The sequence below is a fragment of the Pristiophorus japonicus genome, chromosome 15, assembly GCF_044704955.1.
Source record: "Pristiophorus japonicus isolate sPriJap1 chromosome 15, sPriJap1.hap1, whole genome shotgun sequence".
In the NCBI taxonomy this organism is placed as follows: Eukaryota; Metazoa; Chordata; class Chondrichthyes; family Pristiophoridae; genus Pristiophorus; species Pristiophorus japonicus.
Window position 1 is genome coordinate 36,823,358 of NC_091991.1, and position 22,750 is coordinate 36,846,107.

Genomic DNA, 22,750 nt, shown 5'->3' on the forward strand with positions numbered 1-22,750 from the left:
CTGGCTGATGACTCCCCTCGAAACCTCACCACTCGTGGCCAGAAATCATACAATGAGAGCCATGCTGCCACAAGGAACATCATCAAGCATACTATTGGGGTGCTCAAGCTATGGCTCTGCTGCCTTGACTGCTCGGAAAGAGCTCTCCATTACTCAATGGAGTGGGTGTCCCAATTCGTGGTGGTCTGCTGCATCCTTCACAACTTGGCTATCATGAGGGTGTAGTCCTTGCCACCACGAGTTCCGCGACCACCTCAGGAGGAGGAAGAGGAGGAGACAATCTGCAAAACCCCATTCTGGATGGGCTGTCCACGAGCGCATCATCAGACTCTGGTTCCCCTGAATGAAACCCCAGATCCCTGTTGCTCAACACCTCCCCACAGAACATCACAGCGTCCTTCACAACGCTGAAATGAAAGCCACCACAAAAGATATATTTCAAATGTAATTTATAAATGATTAATTCCAAAACTACATAACAAAGTCAACTAATCACCCTTGTGCATTCCATTAGTGCCCGTCTTTCATGTGCCTTTGCCTATCCTAATGCTCCCACGTCATCATCATCATCATAGGCGATCCCTCGAACGAGGATGATTTGCTTCCACATGAGTTCACAGATGTTTCAATGAAGGACCCGATATTCCAGTCCTGAACTCCAATTGAAAAGGTGGAAGATGCCTGTGTGTGGATTTTTTTTTAAACGTGTGGTGACCGTTGCACATCAGCCACCACACGGGCTTGACAGAACTAGGCCTTTATCCAGTGGCAAGGGTTAACCAGGACGATTGGAGACCTGCTCTGCTGCATGGACCTAGTGCGCACTGCCGCTGCACGCTGCTCCCTCTAATGGCTCCGGCCTGCTGATGGTCTTGTACAAGGGTATTAGGACAACATTAAATCATGTTGGCTTAATTGTGCTTGGTCTTGTGTGATACCAATAAACCTAAGAAGTGCTACCCCAGTGGCTACAGCATGGCTGGTGGAAGGCTGCTAAGTTTCAGTGAGCAAGACTGCAGATGGCTTTGGAGGATGACAACGAACTCTGGGCCTAGAAGACCCAGCTGTAGACTGCATCACCTCAGTATGGGCAGCAGCAATCTGGGCCGGCTGGCTGATACGTACCAGCAAGGGCACTGGCGGAGTGGCAGTGATGGAAGTACGAATACCATCATCCTGAGATAGGATAGCAGTTAGTGCTCCACAGAGCTACTGCCACTCCAAGGGTCGATGCCTCAGCAATCCTAGTAATCTATTGGGAGCACAGATTGCTGGATTGCTTTGAAATCCTGCAAGACCCTTTCCACACTGGTAAACGCAGCTACAATGGCAGATGTCTGAGCTTGCGTGGCAGCAAGCTAAGCCTGCATGAGTGCATTCTGAGCTTGCATGATAGAAGTCTGAGCTTCCACTGCAGCACTCGGATGCCGGGTCGCTTCCGCTTGTGCTGCAATGAAAGATGAGACATTGTCCATCAGACCCTGCATCATTGGGTCCACAAGTGCTCTAATGGAGTTGCCCATCACTTCCATCCTGGAAACCATGGGCTCCAAGCTCTGCGCATAGCCCTGTGTAATGTTGGAGCCGGACTCCTCCATGCTCCTCAACACTGATAAGAGGCTCTCTGGCAGGCCTGCCAATGCACCAACCATTTCTGTGTGCATGCCCATCACCCTGCCTCTGAAGGCCGCCCTATCAAATCTTCATCTGACTCCTCTGCTGCAGAACTAGCTGGCATCTGCCCTACCATTTCCATCTGCCTTGGCTGCAGGCCACTCATGCCCAGTGACTCACCACATGCAGATCCCGCCTCTGTACTACTCTCTAAAGTACGTGCAGTCATTTTTTGAGCTGCTGCCTGCGAGTGACAGTGAGCAACTGCCTGTTGTTTGCTTACTTTTCTGCAACAATTTTCTTCTGCTGATACAGTGTTGGTTTTGACGTGTGTGACATACACTTTACAGAAAATTTCCAGGCTCCGCGATCTTTGACAACATTTTCTCAGTATGTTGGATGAATATCATACTCTTTGTCTTTATTTCAGGTTATCCTTGAAGTGTTTTGTCTGACTTCTTGCTGTACATTTTCTTGTCAATACCTGGCTTTTGGAAGCAGTTTGTCTGACATGCAGGCAACATGTCCAATCCACCAGAGCTGAATGGTGTCTGTATAACTATGAATTTGATTGCACGCATGTTGGTTCACCGTAGCACTTCAGCCACCGCTGTATCCTCCCACTGCATTTTCATGAGACATTTAAAGTGCCTTTCGTGGAATCAATCTCACTGCTTCACATGCTGATTTCAAAGAATCCATATTTCATATCCATATGAAGTGTAGTAAGCATACCTGCACTGAACACCTAAACATTGTCTTTAACTGCAGGCCATATGGTCTATATCAGTGGCAGGTCGGGCCATAAAAGGCGAGCGGTAGCCCCTGGAGCAGCGTGGTGGCGTACCACTGCAAGGTACAGCGCGAGCTGGTGCAGGAGGGCAACTGGATTGGACGTCACCAAGGTTCAGGTCGGTGATTGGGGCGTGGGCAGGTACAGCAGGAGCGGCGAGGTCAGGGCGAAGGAGCGCCAAGTCATTGTGGAGCAACGCGATCGGGGCCCAGGAGAGGCGTGAATTCGGGGTCCAGAAGAGGCGAAGGCCTAGGGGCAGCAGAGGCCAACCCACACTACGATTGTGTGCGCACTGGGTCCGTGCAGCAGAGCTGGTCTCCAGTTGACTTGGCTAATCCTTGCCACTGGACCAAGACCTTGCTCTGTCAAGCTTATATGATGGCTGGTGTGCAATTGCCACCACACGTTAAAAAAATACCGCACAGGCATCTTCCACCCTTCAGGATGTAGTTTGGGTCCTAGAATATTAGGTCCTTCATTGAAACACCTGTGAACTCATCCCTTTTTGGTGTGGAAGCAAGTCATCCTCGATACGAGGGACCGCTTATGATGATGATATGGTCTCCAAACAATTTTGTACAACTGGGCGCATGCTACACTAGCTTTTCTAATGCAACTGTTGATCTTGTGGTCCAACTACACATCACATTGGAGTATTCTGCCGAGGCATATAAATTTGTCCACTGCCTTTAGTTTTATGTTCCCTGTCATGTTTGTTGTAAGATTAGCCTATGGCAGCCTGGTGCATAACTTCAGCCTTTTGTTTTACTGATCCAACATAACTGATCGGCTTAAGGACGGACAAATGAAATGCAATTCATCAATGCCTAAAAGTTCATGGATAACATGTTGCTTTATCTTAGTTTTGGCTCAGTTGAGAATGTGAAAAAGGATTGTGAAAGTGGTAGATGGCTAGAGAAGGTAGCAAAAGGATGGAGATAGGGAATCATGGGAAAATGGCTAAAAGAAAATGTCAAGCTGCAATATTTGCCCTGTCGACACAAACAAAGGATTACTCAGAGTTGTGGTCAAACACGAGTTACGCGAAAAAGCAAAAGTTAGACATGAGTCAGACAAGGGGCTGCTATATCCAGCCATGAAATAGGGAAATGCTGGTAAGATCGAAATTGTAAACATATCCATAGGGCCCGCCCTATGTCAAAGAGTTGTTAGCCTGCAATTGGGTATGCTATGGGGGAAATCGACCAATGATTGTATAAACTGAGTGTCACTCAAACGTGTTCTGCTGTAACAATGTATAAGTGTTGAGCTTTTGTACTGTTACGTAGCTTGTCAGGACAGAGGTGGACAAACTCGACTCAAGTGGGTTCCCCTTTATCTTAACAGGTCCCGGCCGGGAGATTCTCTAATTCTCTAATAAAGGTCTTATGTTGCTAAGACTAAAAGTGTTCGTGAGTCAGTGAATTCGCTGAAACAGATTGAAGGGAAAAGAATCCAGTATCAACATTTGGTGTCAGAAGTGGGATCTCAACGGACGACTGCCGAAAACTTGCTAATTAAGAGCTAGACTAGCCTTGGACGAGACGAGAGGGAAATGGCCACTGGAGTAAGTATAATTTCAATACTGCTCCAGTTTCCTCCGGTTTCAAAAGTCTGAGGAAAGTTTAGCCACTCGCTGGTTCTCAAGTGGTGTCTGAACGAGATCCAAGTCAATCTGGCGAACACGTTTTAAATTTAGTAAATAAGTGTCCAAGTCAGGTGTGACGTCGACCTTGTATATCACTTGGCCCGTCTAGGCACTGATTGGATTTAAATCGGGAACCTAGAAAGATTGTCGTGCGGCGTCACGAACAGGCTGTGTGGGTTCGAGGCCCAAGTAAATTAAGTAAGGATTGTCGTGCGGCGTCACGAACAGGCTGTGTGGGTTCGAGGCCCAAGTAAATAGAGAATCGCGCGAACCGCGTAGAGAAACGCGGAGGTTAGGGAATTACATAAAATTAAGCTGCGGGACTACGCGGGACTGTGTAAATTTTAAATTGTACTTACGCCAGGTGCGGTGTTGATCCTGTATATCACTTGGTCCACCTAGGCTCTGGATAAGCTAAACTGAGATCACCACTGGGCGACGTGGGGGACGATTCGGATTAATTAGGACCCCGATCCAACGTGCGGCGACACAAGGATGGGTAATTTAGGTAAAACTACGAATTCCCTGAAAGGTCATGGATCCAAAAAAAAAAGACTCTTGTGAACGTCTGTTTTAAATGCTTGTATGATTTTTACTGTGGATGAGAAAGCTTGTGTTGGGGAAACCGGGGAGTTGTGGTTTGCTTTAGTTCCACCCACTTTTTCAAACAGTGAAAGTTTTTTAACCCTTCGTAGTGTTGTCCTGTATGTGGGAAGTTTAAGAGTGTGAACCTTATTGAATTACATATAGTCGGATGATAAGTTACGGAGCCAGGAAATGCACAAAGGATAGGTTTGTTGAGTAAAAACAAAATATATGGTCCCGGTGGTTAAAAAAGGGATAAGGATTTAATAGCCAAATGGAGACAGTACTGTCAAAAGCTGAAAGATGAGTCCCTTCTGTCAAGCTGGCAGGAAAACGCCACTAAATTAGGGCTGTCCTTGACAGAGGGAGGACATGTTAAAACTGTAGAGTGCGCGCACGAGAAACGTACTAAGAGTTCCCCTGGGACCTCTGAGAAGGGTACAGATAGACTACGTAGTCGAATGGTTGGTTTTGCGTTGACCGAGGCTGATGATGAAATTGATGAATGGACACAGCCGCGCCCAACGGCGCCTCCTGCAGCCTCTGACCCTTTGTCACAGCCTCTTTCCCATCCCCCTCCATCTTACACTCCAGCGAAAGGAGTTAAAGATAAATATTATTGGCAGCAGAAGAAAGGAGGGGAAGGAGGAGGCGCACCCCTGACCCGGGTCAAAACCGAATGTGACTAGAAAGGAAGAACCCCCATGGAGAGGACCCTGGTCCGACCCGAGGGGATACCAGATGGAACGACAGTACTGTGTAAAGGGTTGGGTGGATAACCAAGGATACGGATATACCCAACACCCGAATGGCCCGGGCCTGCTAATTACGGACCACCCTATTGTCCCCGGCCCGGTATGGGAAGAGGCCGAGGATGGGAGAGACGAGATGGATGCTTTAATTGTGGGCAAGAAGGAAATTGGAGTAGAGAGTGTCCCTCCCGTCGGCACGAAAGAGGAAGAGGAGGAAGAGGAGGGGGCAAGCGGGGAGAGGACGGGGATCTTACACTAACTTCTCCCAGAACAACCCCTTTGGCCAACCGTCCCCCGATTACGTAGCTTGATTGTACAGAGAACCTCCCCGGATGACGAACCAATTTGCCAGTTTCCAGTCCCTAGCACGGCTAAACAGATGCGGCAGTGGTGGGGGATGATCAATTACTGTAGATCCTGGATCCCTAACGTTGCCCTGATGACTAAGCACCTCACACCATACACAAATAAAGAAGGCAGCTTTGAAATAGAAGCCACAGACGTTCAAGCCTTTAAGGAACTAAAGACAGCCCTGCTGCAAGCTCCGGTTTTGGGCCGGCCCCTCTATGACCGGCCCTTTCAACTGTATTGTACAATCCTGAAAGACTGTGCTACCGTTATCTTAACACCTCCCACTCCGTAGCCGCCCTCCTGGGCCAACTGCAGACTCAACACCTTACCATGGCCAGTCAAAGCAGATATGAGATCTACCTACTGAATAATCCTAAGCTGACCTTTCAGCACTGTACTGCCATTAATCCAGCCTGTTTTCTTACTGAGCCACCCCAAGATGAGGAAGAACCCAGTCATGATTGTTTATCTTTAATTCAGGAGGCCTAATCGGTCAGGGAAGATTTAGTTGACGTACCAATGGAAGACCCAGACTGTATTATGTATGTTGACGGAAGTTCTTCTATTAATCCAGGATTAATAGAATCTCAGGATACGCCATAGTAAACCAGGAAAATCAGGTCTTGGAATCTGCTGCCTTTGAAACCGCCTATTCTGCCCAACAAGCTGAACTATTCGCCCTCACCCGAGCCTGTATCTTGGCCAAAGACCTCAAAGTCAGTATCTATACAGACGCTAGGTATGCCTTTGGGGTAGCCCATGATTTCGGACAGTTATGGAAAAATAGGGGATTCCTGACCTCACAGGGAAACAAGATATCTCATAGGCAACTAGTATCAGATTTGTTGCAAGCCCTCATGCTCCCTAAATGTATTGCTATTGTTAAGTGCATTGCCCACACTACCGGAAACTCTCCGGTCAATATAGGAAGCCGCCGTGCTGACCGAGAGTCTAAAAAGGCCTCTCGTGGACAACAAATGGTGGTGCCTAGAATGATGAGTCAAACTAAAAGTCCTGCCAAGGATAAGTTAGCCTCGGAAAAACCAATGCCAACCATCCAAGATGTCATTAAAGCACAGGAGGTCGCTCCTGAAAAAGATAAACTGTTGTGGAAAGATTATGGATGTACTTATGACAATGTTTCTAAACTCTGGACCACTCCCGCGGAACAGACTTGCATGTCTGACGAGTTGGCTCTATGGGTTATTGAATGTATGCATTTTTGCTACTCATTGTGGAGCAAGGACAACAAGTGACACGCTTTTGGCCACTTGGTGGCACCCTAGACTCCAGATGCGAGCCCAGAACATCAGTAGTCGTTGCCTTGTTTGCCAACAGCATAATCCAGGGAAGGGAGTCCCCTGTAATTGGGGTAAGACGCCCCTACCAGAGGGCCCCTTTGAGACCTTGCAGTTGGACTACATTGAGTTGCAAAAAGTTCAGTGTTACAAATATGTGTTAGTAATAGTTGATGTGTTTAGTAAATGGATCGAAGCCTACCCTACCCTGGACAATAAGGCTCAAACTGTTGTTAAGGTGATAATAAGGGAAATTGTTCCTCGATATGGTATCCCAGCTCGACTGATGACCACCTATGTTCTTTCTCTGACTCAGGCTCTGCGACTAGCTCACAACCAGGTTCGAGAGGCTCACCTCGACCTCCCAGTGTTACCCGAATCATCTCTCGTGGCACCAGGGAAGTATGTCCTGATGGATTCGAAAGGGACTAGAGCCACGATGGGAGGGGCCTTTTCAGGTGTTACTCACTACCCCCACTGCAGTTAAGGTTGAAGGGAGAAGTGCCTGGGTTCACCTGCACCACTGTAAACTTATTACTTCATAATGAGCCTCTCATTGGTCCTAACCCTTGTTTCTGTTCCAGACTTCCTCTCCTCCATAGCTGAATAAACCACATCCTTGGGGCAGGAAGAAAAACGCCAAGAACACGGTAAGAGAATGGAACAAGCAGACTTAGCTGTTTTCTGATCTATCCTTATCCTATTGTTAACTAATGTATAGTATCGTCTAAAATTATTTAACCATGTGTAAGCTAGCAGGTATAATTGTGCTATCTTGTGCTATCCTAGCAGAACTAGAAGGGCTACAGGATAACTTATTTTATCAGACCCATACCCGATTGCATGGCAATCGAACTGTGTGTTACCCACTAGCCCAATCAGTAGAGGCCCTGTTCGTGGCTACCCCTGGGTGGACCCCCCGCGACTTATATACGGCAGATACCTCGGATGCACCCTGTGAGGGACAAACGGGTGAATATAGAAAGGGTATACCGGGAAGATGTGTGGAATTAATAGACTCCATGAATCCTGAGTGCAGGGGATCCCAGGGAAAGAGCGGAGCGGTATGCTCGGACATTGCAAGCTACCCGCTTTGCTTCTCAGGACAAGGGTGGGGTTGTGTATATGCCCTGGTCCCCGGGAACGCCACCTGTGTGCAGACGCAGTGTGCCCGTCAGCACTGTCGAGTGTGTAAGGGCCAGTTTACTTGTACCTGTAACGAGCAAAGATGCCTGAATGTGACCGCAGGAAGGCAAGTTGTCTGCGGTCAGTGTAACGGAACTCATGTCAGCTCAGAAACATGGGCATACCCGTTTGATGCTTACCAATTGGTAGGATCAGGCTCAAATTCAAGGGAACCTAGCAATTGGTGGTATAAGCAGTTCACGAGTGTTAGCAACACTAACGTAAAGTGTTATAGAGCTAAGAAAGGATTTGTGTTCCTCCTTAATGGTACCTTTAAGACAGCCACACCGACCCTCCCGGTCCTCTTTGCAGTAGGAACTATAGGACCACTTACTGTCCCATGCCTCAAAAGGGGGCATACCCAGAGAAGGATAGTAACACGGGCCATCAGCAAGGAGTTCTGTGCCGATTGGGAGGATCCTATCACGCTGGGATCATCACTCGGCTACGGGTTCCTCGGGGCCCTATCTGTAGGGTGGATCGGCAGGGGTAATTAGTGCCAAAAATAGGAACTACCTTATTTGCGGATTGACCATTTTGGGAAATAGCATGTCTAAGGGACTGGATGCCATCAACAGAGAGCTGTCTGAACTAAGATTGTATACACAGCAAACCCGCTATGCCGTGGATTATCAGCTGGCCCAACAAGAAGGAGTGTGCACAATTATAGGGGACAAATGTATAACACATGTCACGGACAAATCGTACAATATCACCCAGGCCATTGATGCCATAAAAAAGCAGCTGGATGAGTTTAGGCAGGGCCCAAAGAAAGGAGATGGTTGGTTAGATTGGTTACTCGGAGGATCATGGGGATCCTATTTACTCGAGAATCAAGAAGAGTATGAGAAACAAGAATGCGAACGGCTGAATGCGATACTCCTGGAATAATCACCAGGGTTATCATAGAATGATAAAAGGGGGGAATGAGAATGTGAAAAAGGATTGCGAAAGTGGTAGATGGCTAGAGAAGGTAGCAAAAGGATGGAGATAGGGAATCATGGGAAAATGGCTAAAAGAAAATGTCAAGCTGCGATATTTGCCCTGTCGACACAAACAAAGGATTACTCAGAGTTGTGGTCAAACACGAGTTACGCGAAAAAGCAAAAGTTAGACATGAGTCAGACAAGGGGCTGCTATATCCAGCCATGAAATAGGGAAATGCTGGTAAGACCGAAATTGTAAACATATCCATAGGGCCCGCCCTATGTCAAAGAGTTGTTAGCCTGCAATTGGGTATGCTATGGGGGAAATCGACCAATGATTGTATAAACTGAGTGTCACTCAAATGTGTTCTGCTGTAACAATGTATAAGTGTTGAGCTTTTGTACTGTTACGTAGCTTGTCAGGACAGAGGTGGACAAACTCGACTCGAGTGGGTTCCCCTTTATCTTAACAGGTCCCGGCTGGGAGATTCTCTAATTCTCTAATAAAGGTCTTATGTTGCTAAGACTAAAAGTGTTCGTGTGTCGGTGAATTCGCTAAAACAGATTGAAGGGAAAAGAATCCAGTATCAACACAGTCTGCTGAGGTCAAATTATATGCCCTTCTTAAAGTCTCTTGTTGCATGGTTCAGTCCTGCTGTAGAAAAGGTTTGTAGCAAGTATAGAATCTCAAACCATTTGTTATGAGGGATACATAATTATCAGCAATCCATGCTGTTGCAGAGTTGCCCTTCAGTATTAATGATCTGATCAAAACAGCCAAACTTGCTCAGCATGTTCCAGAGCTGTTCTTATAAAGGCCTCCATAACATTAATTAAAATTAAAGGATTGTCATTGTTCCAGATACTGACATCATCTGCTGTGATTTCTGCAGATTGGAGATGGCTTGCTTTTTTTGGAAATCTCCTTATGCTTCAAATGCGAGATTTGGAATTTTGTTTTGCCCATCTTTACTTTGACTCACTGGACGGAACTTTTAACTTTGACGGGGGCCATAAATTGGCTAGTAACGGATCGGCCACTTGTTATACACGAGGCCATGTATGTTCCTTTCCATTGATGTCACGCACTCCACCCATCCCAAGCACCAGCAGAAAGATTGGTGGTTTTGAGAGTGAGTTAGAGGAGTCTGCATTTGGTGAAGCACCCAGTATGAGTGAGCAAAAATAGGGACTAGTGGAAAGGATTGCCCAGGATGTGGCTCGCTGGAGGGAAAGCTTGGCTCCAAGCTCTGTTGTGGAAAACTTCAGGGTTCCAGCTTCAAAGGAAAACTGATTTTGGCATACATGCAATTGTGCAATGTACTTGAAAGCTGTTTACAGACCTTCACCTGCACCACCGGGACCTCCACAGCTGCACTGCCTTAACTAGGAGCCCTTGCAGGAGCTGTCTATCATAGAACATTCCAAACACCGTACTAAAAATATTTTCAAATTTAATGCACACCTCGCTTTAAGAGGTTAATAATCATGTTAATTAGGCGTTTGCTCTGCTCAAAATCACACCCCCCAAAGTGGGGAGCTGCTAATTAACGTTACTAGCATGTGGTCAGCTCGCCTATGCGATATAAATAAGGCCTGACTATCAAGGCGATTCAGATCTCTGACATTGAGCAGGCATCCGATTGCCTTGCCCACTGCCTGCTCGGTGTAAATTGGCCTAATGATGCGGATAGATGTTTATTTTCACTGTCTGTGCGTTAAACTGCCGGAGTGCATTGCCTGCCCATTGTAGAACCCACTCGATTTTCATTCCGTTGAAATCACTGGAATGAAAATGAGGTCGATGCTACAACAAGCGACAATTCACTCCAGCAGATTACCGCCCAGGCCATAAAGATAAAAATCTATCTCCATGAATTTTTCTAGCAATTTGCTGTGTAGATGTGAAATTGTTTTTCTCACTGATGGTTCCCAATTGGATTAGAATCTCGGTAGCTGCAGTACAAAGGAGACTGGCTGATGTGTTATGTTAAAGTGAACTTTTAGTAACTGTTCCAGTTTTTAGCATTCATATGGACAACTGATTGCATTTCCTGAATAGCATGATCATATTATCCATTCTATCATAGGCCTTTCTTATTTTTTTTAAATCAACACGGAGCTTACTTTTAAACTGCTATTACACTTTTCTACTGAAAATTTGGAGAATTTTAACCCCTTGATCACATGATACTTATTCACAATTTGCAAATGATATTGTAAAGGTTGAGTTTGCTGTAGTTGAGTGTCTTTGCTCATGGTTTTCTGCCAACAGTTGTCGTGGAAGAAGTTCTGAGCAACATGAGGCCACGTGCGAACATTTGTGATGGAAAGACTTGCTGCTTTGTTCCCACTCAATTCCCACATATTAATAAGCACACATCGTTTTTAGGCATTTTAGATGCCCAGCAGAAGCAGGTGGGAGCTACATGACTGCATGCAAATCAGGATCTTGTGATGTCATTAGGACCCCGCTTCACTTTTAACACGTCTGAAGCTGCTCAGAAAAACCTTGCAGAATTGGTTTCAGAGGGACATTAGAAGCAGTATTTAAAGGGCAATCACTCAGCGCATAAGGAACTGTTTGCAGTTGCTTTTTGGGGGATTTCCACAGGATGGTTTGCTTCGGAGACTGATTTTTTTTCCTGCATTTATTCTGCCTACACAATCTCAATATTCATATGGCTCAAGATGGGTGCCCTCCTTGTCACTTTAATCTGGTTGCAAGAAGAGGAGGAAGAGGAGCAGCAACAGCAACAGCAGGGTGCCCAACCACACCAAGCACTGAGCATACTATCGGGCTGCCTGAAGTCCTTTATAGATTTGGGGCTCACTTTAATACAGTCCATAGATAGTCTCATGCATTGTAGTAGTGTGCTGCATGTTTCACTCTCACAATACAAAAAGGATTGCACATGGCGGAGGAACAGTAAGAGGAATACTCATCATCTGACGAAGAGGATTTAGGTGAAGGCGAGAAAGTCACTATTGTGCTTATTATTTAATTTATCATTTGTTAACATGGTTAAACTGTAACAGTTTGATGCAAAAATGTTGTTGTCTGCAAAGTGTTTCTGCAGCAGCTATGGACTCGGCAAAGCCAAGAGTCATATATATGAATGATGGTCAGTGGGACGGAAGTTTTTTTACTGAACCGTAGATTGACTGGTTCAGATGACGTTCTGAGCAGAAAAAGGAATGTGTAGTGGGGTGGGGGAGAGTAGTAATCTAGGATAAGCGAATGTCAATGTGTTCCTGGTATATAGCTTGCAGGCTGATGTTGCAGGAAAGCAGAATATACTGCCTCTTGCATTGCCGTGATACTTTATTTTCAATTAGAAGCAAACAGAATGTCAACACAAGCAGTAGTATCATTTTTTTTTAAATGCGTGGTGTGTTAGCAGTGAGCACAAAGGACAATGTGGGACCATCTCTTGAAAGTGCTCTCAAGCTGGTTCAATTGAGGTCAGACTGATACTAAATGTAACTTTTTGAGACTGGTATGAAAATTGTATAAATATATCAAGCCCAAAAGTGCACTATAGATGGGATGCAAGAATCCATCGGAAAGAAATGTAACTTGCGCCAAAAACAGGTGCAAAATTGGTGTATTGGCCGATATGCGCAGCCGATGATGTTGAGAGAGGTACGAAACAAATTGGTGCTTGAGCCTCATTTGATGATGACTGGCAAGCTTCCAGTACTGCTCGAGCGGTTTATTGGCAGTTTGCCAATTGGAGGGGGTGAGAAATTGAGTGACACCATTGAAAGGCAGCCTGCACCTCTGAAAGAGGAGGTGCACTTTGGCTGTTTTAAAATCATAGTCTCAGTCATTGCTGTAAAGTAATGAGGTCAGGAGAAATTCTGGAAGGGCTCCAAGATTTTCAGACACTGTTCTGGAGGCCATTGTGGAGCAGGAGGAAGATGCTCTTTCCAGTGGACTGGAGAAGAATGCCAAGGTAAATAGCCTGGCAACAGTGAGCTGAAGTGACAGCGCAGTTGAATGCAAGGAGCACTGCACCCAGGAACTGCCAGTAATGCCAAAAGAAATTCAACGATCCGACCAGAGCTGCTAATATAAAACTCCTACTCTCATCTCCCTTACTCTCTGCTTAGCCCTATGCCACCTGTAGCCCCAGCACTCACAATCCTTCCATCCTCCACTTCCCCATCTCTCCCACATTCACAGTAGCACACTTCACTGCACCTTCTTCTACTGCTACTTGCACTCTGTACCTATCAATGTCCTCTGTTACTTCCCTCACTATCCACACTATTCTATACTGACACGCACATCTTCACAACCTTTCGGCAGGCCAACTAGTAACACATTCCTTTTCTACTTGCAGGACAAGTTGGCACATAATACCATGGAGCTGCTGGAAACAGGAGGAGGGCCACCAACCCTACTAGTCCTCTGTCCATCAGGAACATCGAAACTGGTAGGGCTGAAGGATATGCCGTGCAGGTTTTTGGCCATCTTACCCTCCTTTTCTCTTCTCACTGAAATGTCTTCCTCGTACACGCTGCATGACAAAGTGATGGTGCTTTGAGCTACCACTCATCTGTCGCTGCTCACCCCTGCCACTAACTAATGCATGTCCCTCTCTTCTCTTTCCAAGTCCATTACAAGTAATGGGCCCAGTTGCAGCAGGGGAATAGAAGGACAATTCACCTGATCACATACTTTACTCAACCTTAGCCTCGCAGGCACCAGCTGAGAAACTTGCAATGGAATAAATATGCCACTGCATTATTTTGAGGACAAATCACACAAGCATGTAATCACCAGTAAATATATCTTTCTTCTGCCTTTTAATGAATAGTCCAGCATCACACTCAAAAATTATATCCTCAGAATATCTTGATGAGATTAACATTATAATTACTTCCCGTCATTCATTATTCTACTACAAAAGTGAAAGGGAACTACGTAACTTGGTTGTGACTTTATCACTCTTGAGTTATTTGCTTTCTCTCATTAAATGAATAAATTACACAGCAGTGTCACAACACTGGTTATACTCACTGGAAATAAAAATGTCGGGGCAATACGACTGAAGTATGTGAAAAGGTCATACAATGTAGAGGCAAGAGTGCACGGAGACCTTATAATTCATTCCAAACTGCATGGCTGGAAAGTGATCAATCACTAATTGCCTACAGAGCAAAGATAAGTGTATTGTATTTATTCTACTCACACGGAAGATTAACTCCCTTATTCAGTGTCAGGTTTCAGCAATACTATAACCAAAAGTCAAAGCTGAAGAGTTATAGGTCCCTGACAGTACAATAGTAATCATTATTCTTTCCAAGAGGATCAGTAATAGCTTAAATGTTAACAATGGCTGGTGTTTTACCCTGTCAGTAAGTGAGGAATAATTTTACTACCAACATGTTTGTGATTCCTGAACTGTAGTGGAGCCAATGCTTAATTTCAGATATTTCTCCTCTCTAATCTCAGCAGTTAGGAGTTACAAGCAAAGTTTGATGAAGAAGTCAGATAGCCCAATAAGCTTGACAAACTACGGCACAGTCATTCGATTATTCTTTCGATGTTAGTAATATCAGCAGCAGTGACTAAACCAAATACAGACTCCCAGCATATTGGGCCCAAGTTTCGGCCTCAGTTGCTCATGATTTTTTGGAGCAACTGGTGTAGAACGGAGTATCTTAGAAATTCAAATTCTCGGCATTTAGTTTGTTCCAGTTCTAATCAGTTAGAACAGTTTCACTTTGGAACAGAATTTTTTTTTCAAAAGGGGGCGTGTCCGGCCACTTACGCCTGTTTTCAAAGTTTCGGCAGTGAAAACTTACTCCTAACTAACTTAGAATGGAGTAAGTGAAGATTTTTGTACGCTCGAAAAAACCTTGTCTACACTTTAGAAAATCAGGCGTAGGTTACAAATCAGGCGTAGGGAATGGGGGGGGGGGGGTTTAAAGGGAAATTTACAAACATTAAACACTTCAGTTTTACAAATAAAGAGCCATCACCAATAATAAATGATAAAAACATCAATAAATCAACCAATAAATCAATCAAAAAAAATTAATAAGAATTTTTTTTTTAAATCAATAAATAAAACATTTTCTACTTACCGACTGCAGCACCGGGAGCCCTCCAACAGCGTGCTGGGATGCCCCCCACGCCCCCCCACCCCCCACCCCAGTGTGTCTCTGTCAGTGTCTCTATCTCTCTGTCTGTCTTGTCTGTCTGTGTGTGTCTCTCACTCTCTGTCTGTCAGTGTCTGTGTTTCTGACAGCGAGGGGAGGGGGAGGAGGGGAGTAGAGGGAGAGAGGGGGGGGCAGGGGTAGGGGAGGGAGGCAGAGGGGGAGGGAGGGAAGGGGGAGGGATGGGAGAGAAGGGGAGGGAAGGGGGAGAAGGGGGGGAGGAGAAGGGGAAGGGGGGGAGGAGAAGGGGAAGGGGGGGAGGAGGTGAAAGGGGGGGAGAAGAGATGGGGAAAGGGGGGGAGAGGAGAAGGGGAAAGGGGGGAGAGAGAAGGGGAAAGAAAAGGGGGGGAGAAGAGGAAAGAGAAGGGGGGAGAAGGAGGAGAGGTGGGAAAGGAGATGGGGGGAAAAGGAGAAGGGGATAAAGGAGAAGGGGGGGAAAGGAAAAGAGGGGGGAAAGGAGAATGGGGGGGAGGAGAAGGGGGAGGGAGGCTGAACTGGCAGGGCTCGGCCGGGCGCAAGACTTCGGGCAGGGCCCGTCCCCAGCACCAGATTTACAGGTAGGTGGCGTTGGGTCAGGTCGGGTCCGGGGTCCGGAGCGCGGTTCGGGTCGGGGGGAGCGCGGGTCGGGGTCGGGAGCGTGGGTCGGGGTCGGGGTGGTGGTGGGAGGGAGGTCGGTTCGGTTCGGCGGGGGGGAGGGAGAGGGAGGTCAGGTCGGGTGGGGGGGCGGGGGGAGCGCGGGTCGGGTCGGGTCCGGGGGCAGGGGCGGGGGAGCGGGAGTCGAGTCAGGTCGGGAGGAAGCAGGAGCTGGGGGTGGGAGGCAGCCTTATGCACGCAGCCCCAGTGAGGCCCTTCGGCCAGGGCTGGGGGCTGTGTGCTTCGGGCCCCTCCCACACAGTTTTGGGCGCCTGGAGCTACTGCACATGCGCGCCCACTGTAACGCGCATGTGCAGAGGTCCCGGCACTGTTTTCAGCACAGGGACCTAGCTCCCCCCCCGACATCTCGTGCTGCGCCGCGCCCGACTGCAGAGGACCAGCAGGGAGCCGGAGAATCTGTAAGTTTTTTTTAGGCGCACTTTGTGGCGCGAAAAATGGGCGTCCAGGTCGGGGCTGCGCCGTTCTAGGCGTGGCCCAAAACTTGGGCCCATTGTTAGGGCACCATCGGGCATAACTGAAGTCTTGTCTTTGTTGCCTGCAATTGACTACTGATAAAAAACATCCAGTTACTGATCAGTTCATCATCTGAACAGTGATAGGCCAATATTAATCAGAATTTTACCTACACAGGAAAAAAAAATCTCTCATTTCTAAATATCTAAAGCAAAATGCAGTAACAAAGCAAAAAGTAACTGTCCAAAGTGTGTTTATTGGCTCAACTACAAGCTGAAGTTCCATTGTCCATTTAAACAATGAAGGAGAGTTAAAAGCCCAAAAGAGCACACCCATTTCTGGGAGATATTTGTACCTGAGAGAAAGTCTGTTTCAAAGTCTGGGGAAGAAAACACTGATATAGAACTACATATCTATTTAAATATCACAACATAAATGTTCCTACTAGAAATGGAAATTTTAGCTATTAATAATGTATCAATAAACATTGAGGGTGAAATTCGATAAGGCCCGAAACGAGCGAGGTAAGCCTGCAGCCATTTAGAAAGTGCAGGCAGCACGTCCATTTGGTGCTGCCTGCTACTTTATATGATAGGCGCGCACAACCTAGTAACTATCATGCTGCTGACAGGCTGTGCACTCAGCAGGGGGCCCAAGTTGACATCGCTGGAGAGAGGCTGCCTTTCTTTAAAGCTAGCCTGTTCCTTTTCAAGGCAGTCGCTAGCCCTTAAAGCCGAACTGCCTGCTGCAAATAAAATTTTAAAATCCTCCAGAAGTAGGCAGTCTGCAGCTCTTAAAGTTCTTAAAAATGCTCAAAGTGCTTCAGCACTAACACAAATAGTTCAACAGGCCAGGGAAAGAACACCCAGGGTGTCACATACAGCATTACAGCTTTGTGCAGGTGGTCAACACTGCAAGAAAGGCCCTCTACCCACAGGGGGCCAGGAGGCCCTCCTGAAAGCACAATGTGGGACCAGATTACCGAGGCAGTCACTGCCAGCAGTGTTGGCTCCAGTGCCCAAAAAAGTTTCATGATCTCAGATGAGTGGTCAACGTCAATGAATGCATCTTCAAAAGCCATCTCCCACCAACTGCATCACTAGCCTCACACACTGCTCAATGCACAACCCTCCCCCTCAATCACTCACCTACCAACAATCTCTACCAAACACAAGGCACACCTCATATTCCTAGCTTCACTTCACCCCCGAGGAGACGGTGCTGGTCATTCTTGTCAGGGGCATGGTTGAGCTTGAATCCAAGATGATGGTATCCTCATACGTTATCCTCCTGCTCACATTCCACAATCTCTTCTGATTTACAAGCTGCACGTGGTGTAAGCATGCACCACTTGCTTTCCCACCCTTCCCTCACCACAACCCCACCCTTGTGCCTTCCTCATTTCACACACCCAAGAAGAGGGAGAGGAAAGGGAAGAAGAAGAAATACCGTCACTCGATTTCACACTCCCAACTCCTCCAGCTCGCCCTGCAAAACTATCTGCAGTGTTCCCCAATGAAAATCAGCAGCCTTCCACCAGCCATGCTGCAGCCAATGGGGGTAGCATTGCATAACTTCACTAGGACAGGCAAAGGCACACGCAAGATAGTCACTAAGGGAATGCACAAGGGTGATTAGTTGATTTTTTTTTTGATGTAATATTGGATGATGTATGGATAAAGTTGGATTGGAAAGTTGGCTTTGTGGTGGCTTTTATTTCAACATTGTGTCCAAGAGGGCACCGTGATGGCCAATAACAGAGGGAAGGTAAAATGTGGGACGAATGTTGAAAGGGGAATTGGGGTTGTGGACACTGGTACCAGAGGCACATGATTCAATCCCCTATATCCTGGCCAGAAAGGTGCTGTCTGGCTTGCCTCCTTCCTCCTCTTCAGCTTCCTCCTCTTCCCTCTGCGAACAACTTGTCCCCTTTGCTGCCTCTGCTTCATCTCCTTGTGATGTTGCAGCCCAGGGGGAACTGCAACTAGAGCCCCCAGGACTGTGAGCAAGTAGCCTTCCTTTAACATAGTTTCAGAATAAGGAGTCGCCCACTTAAGATGGAGATGAGGAGGAATTTCTTATCTGAGGGTCGTGAATCTTTGGAATTCTCTACCCCAGAAAGCTGTGGAAGCTGAGTCATTGAATATATTCAAGGCTGAGATGGACAGATTCTTGAACTATAGGGGAGTCAAGGGTTATGGGGAACAGGCAGTAAAGTGGAGTTGAGGCCAAGATCAGATCAGCCATTATCTTGTTGAATGGCAGAGCAGGCTCGAAGGGGACATGGCATACTCCTGCTCCTATTTCTTATGTTTTTATGTTCTAACATCCAAACACTTGCAAGCATCCAGCAGCACTCCCTGCTCATTTTAACAACTTTTTAAAATGTATTATACCAAGTCACTATTTCAATAAAATCTAAAAAAAAGTCCAAAAGCTAAAATCTAAACTTGAAAGATGTGTGTGTCCTTTTAAGAAGTGTGGCAGCGTCTCTTTAGTACTGCGACATGTACGTTCTTCCGTGCATGGTTTGCAGAGGGCGCTATCCAGAGTGGCGACGTCCAAAATCACAGATGTGCGTCAATTCAGACGTTGCACGCCGAGTGACGTCACGATCTGCATAATTTAAATGTGGGCGGCGAGCACAGGTGACGTCAGCGCTACCAACTTCCCCAAAATGACGGCCATCTCGTTCCGTGCCACAAGCTAGGCGGCTGCCATTTTTTCAGCAAAGCCAGCCTTAATGGCCAGCGCTAGACCTCCAAATTTCGCGGCCATCATGTTTTTACTTTATTGCAATCGTGTTTACAAGCAGCTCGATATTAAAACACAAGGCTAACAAAGTTTCAACAGCCTCATCCTTGAAATGAAAATGGCCCTAAAACCATTATAAGCACAGATCAAAGAATGTAATTTGTGTTAGAATTGAAAGCAGAAAAATCACTTAAACAGGCAACTGGTCAAAACAGATCATTTTTAAATGCATAAAGGTCAACAGTCTGAAACTAGCAGCTATAACAATTAAGAAGGCAGGGGACTGAAAATTCACAGGGAGGTGCATCCTGACATCAGTGCGCCTGCCCAGAACCACTGCTGCTGATACCACCAAAGTCTGTGGGGCCATAGGGAGGTCTCTTCACTTGAATGACTATGGTAGGTGTATACACAACTTGGGACGCATCTCAGGCACCTGCCCAGCAAAGAGATCCGTGGATGGCCAAGGGAGAGGGAGGAGCTGTTACAATCATCCTCTCCGGAAAGAACTGAGGATTACCCCCTGTATTCACCTTTGTAAGGGAAATGCATTTTAAAAACAAATTACTTCATCTTTGGCGGTCCAGACCATGATGCCAGCCTTAACACTGAGGCGGGGCCCACAACTGCTTTTTGACCTGGTATGCCACCACCACCACCAAGGTCCTTCTGAGAGCCAGGGACACAAGAACTCCCAGCGTGAAAGGGCCTTGCCCCAGCTCCGCCCCAAGGTTCAGTTTGGGGATTGGATCTGTTCAGGGCCCCTGACTATGCAATTGCACAGGCTGTACAGCCCAAACTGTGCCGATGATGGGAAAGATCCATATAGGCCAATCGTGTACGTTACTCACAGTCTGCCTGCACTGACTAATGCTGCCGCCAGCAGTTTATGAGGACCGAATCCGCTCGGGCCCCCTGACTGGCTCAGGGCCCTATGCAATTGCACCAGATTAATGCGCTTAACGCTGCCCATGCCCGCCTCCTCTTACACTGCTGGCCTTGTGGGGGAGGGGGGGGCGTGGGTAAAACTTCTGGGGAAAAGTTCTGTTGCACCCCACTTGGGGGCCGTAACATTCGTGAGGCGCGCGACTTTGTGCTAGGCGCAGAATCTCGCCTCTCATGTAAAATTGGGGTTATGGCTCCCAGCAAAATAACATGCTCCACTTCCTTTCTGGGGTGGTAGTGTGGCGAACGCTGTTGGGAGCAGAAAACAACATTATGCACTGGGCTACATGGTGCTGCTGCGTATGAGGGGCTCGTTCCTTAATTAAAGGGAAGGCCCAAGCTGCAAATTCTGCATTTTAAAAATGGGCCTACCTGGACCGGTAGTGCGAACCGGGCGCAGGATAAAAATGCCATAATTTTTTTTAAATAAAAGGCCCACACCTCCCCTTTAACTAGCGCCCCGCGAGTGGCCGGCAGCCTGGCCATGTCACTGGCATCGCCTGGTGCAGTTTCCAGGGCGATACCCAATTTAGAGTCCGGGGCACTGCACACGGTGATGATGTCATCATCGCCGGTGCAGCGGAGCGAGGCACCACGGGTCGCCGTCGCTGCTAAACTCCCGCAGAATTTAGCGGGAGCTGTTAGCGGTGCCGTGCCCCGGTGAAAAGTCCTCCCCCGGGGACGCTAAGAGGAGGCACAAATGACCCGAATTTCTAGGCCTTAGAGACCACCTCTTCAAAAGCTTGCAGGGTTCTGGCCTAATTTCCAGCATTTTCAGCTCATTACTCCAGAGTCCGGAAAGACTATAGATTTCAGCCATGTTTGAATTCTGACATTGACAGACATACATAGATAACCTAAATTTACCAAAAACCAGGTAATCTGAGAGCGGAATCCTGTGCCTTATAGCTCAAGCACAAACATCTCCTGGTGAACAAAAGAAAGCATCAACAGTGGACAACATTCAGATGTCAAATAGGAGGACTATCCCACCACCATGATCAACAAAGGGTATATGTGTGTAAAAAAACAAGAGCGAGAAAGAAAACAGACAGGGACAAGAGTGCTGGGGAGAAGGGGCAACAGGAAAAAGTAAACACACTTCAAATGGTTCAGCAAGTTCATCTTCAAAAGAAAAACAAATGTATTGTGGAGACACCCAGCCACAGTTGGAAAACAAAAACCTTTTCTTTACATAGATCTGAATAAAGAATCCCAGTTCAGCTCATTTGATCTCATACTTCCAGAATATCAATCCTAGTCTTCCCATTCCAGCTTCAACATCCAGGCAGATAGGATCTCAGTTTAATGTCTTAAACAAGGATATCACCCAACAATGCAGCACTCCTTCTGTGGAAGTACAGGCCATACGGTTACTGGTCTGGGCAGACAAAGCGGAGCCAATTTCCCCCAACACAAAGAACGAGTCAGCAGGAAAGAAGTTAATTGCCTTAGACTTACTGACCTAATCATTTCAGACTTACTGGCACCAACTCAACAGCAGGAAAGACCCTGATCACCTCAGACTTACTGGCACCAACTCGATTAGTTAGTCATGAAAAGCAGGGTATAAAGAGAGATAGGTTCAGACAGTCCATAACGAGGACCTAAGTGTAACAGGCGAAAGAAGTAGACACCAGGGAAGAGACCCTCGACGGGAACAGTGTTAGGACGGACTGATCATCCAGGGATCTTTTGGGTAACTATAAAGTATAAGTGGTGAGTCTTGTACTTCTTCTGTATTAAACGAACATCAACGGTATCGCCATTGTCTATAGTGTGTCATTTGGTATTTAACTCAAGAACTGTCGCAGGCAACTACTAGTCACACGACTAGCGAAATTGTTGTTCAAGCAACAGTGGCGACCTAGATGGGTCGATTCTGAGTTAAAACTATAGGAAAGACATAGGAGAAATGGCAGGAAAAGGTGGAATCTCCCAGTCATGGGAAGAGCAGTTTAACCAGTTCAGGGGATAGCTTGAAACAATGAGCTCACCCGGATTTCCTGGAAGAGACTCATTCTTCGACAAAACTAAAAAGGAAAAGAAAAGGAAGGAGTCCAAATGTGTCTTACTGGCAGCATGTTATGCAGAATTACTTAAGCAGAGAGACCTCAACAAAACGTCACAAAACCAATGTGAGCACGAAAAATCAGGATGTCAGACAGATGTAGCAAAATTGACAGACGAAGTTAAGAAATTGAGGCTCAAATTGGCAGAGCTAGCCAATCAAATTGAGACTCTCCAAAACGATAAAAAAAACTCCATACGTTGCATCTGGCACTAGTATGACTATGGCAGATAATAGCAAATAAAATTAGGAGAAAATGAGTAAAAGTGCACAGAGGCTCAAGACCAAGTAGCTAAGTTGGAAAATAAATGTCACGAATTAGCAGCCGGCCTTAGATTCCTTCAAGCGGCTTACATAACCGATAGGGAAAACAGAACAGACCATACTCAGTGCAAGAAAACTATCAAAGAATTAGAAAGCCAACTGATCATGCAAAAGGGTGTTATGCATGCTTTTGGGGAAGACGACCCCCAAGTGCTCTGACAAAATAGGGAAAACCAGGGAGGGACATGTAAATGTGACCTCTGCGGCGGTGATTGTAGCTCAGATA

General features: G+C 46.7%; 1 protein-coding gene across 1 annotated transcript in view; it reads right to left on the bottom strand.

The window, feature by feature from the left end:
• Positions 1–22,750, bottom strand: part of kcnd2 (potassium voltage-gated channel, Shal-related subfamily, member 2) — a 648,438-nt gene that overhangs the window by 603,458 nt on the left and 22,230 nt on the right. The window lies entirely within an intron of this gene.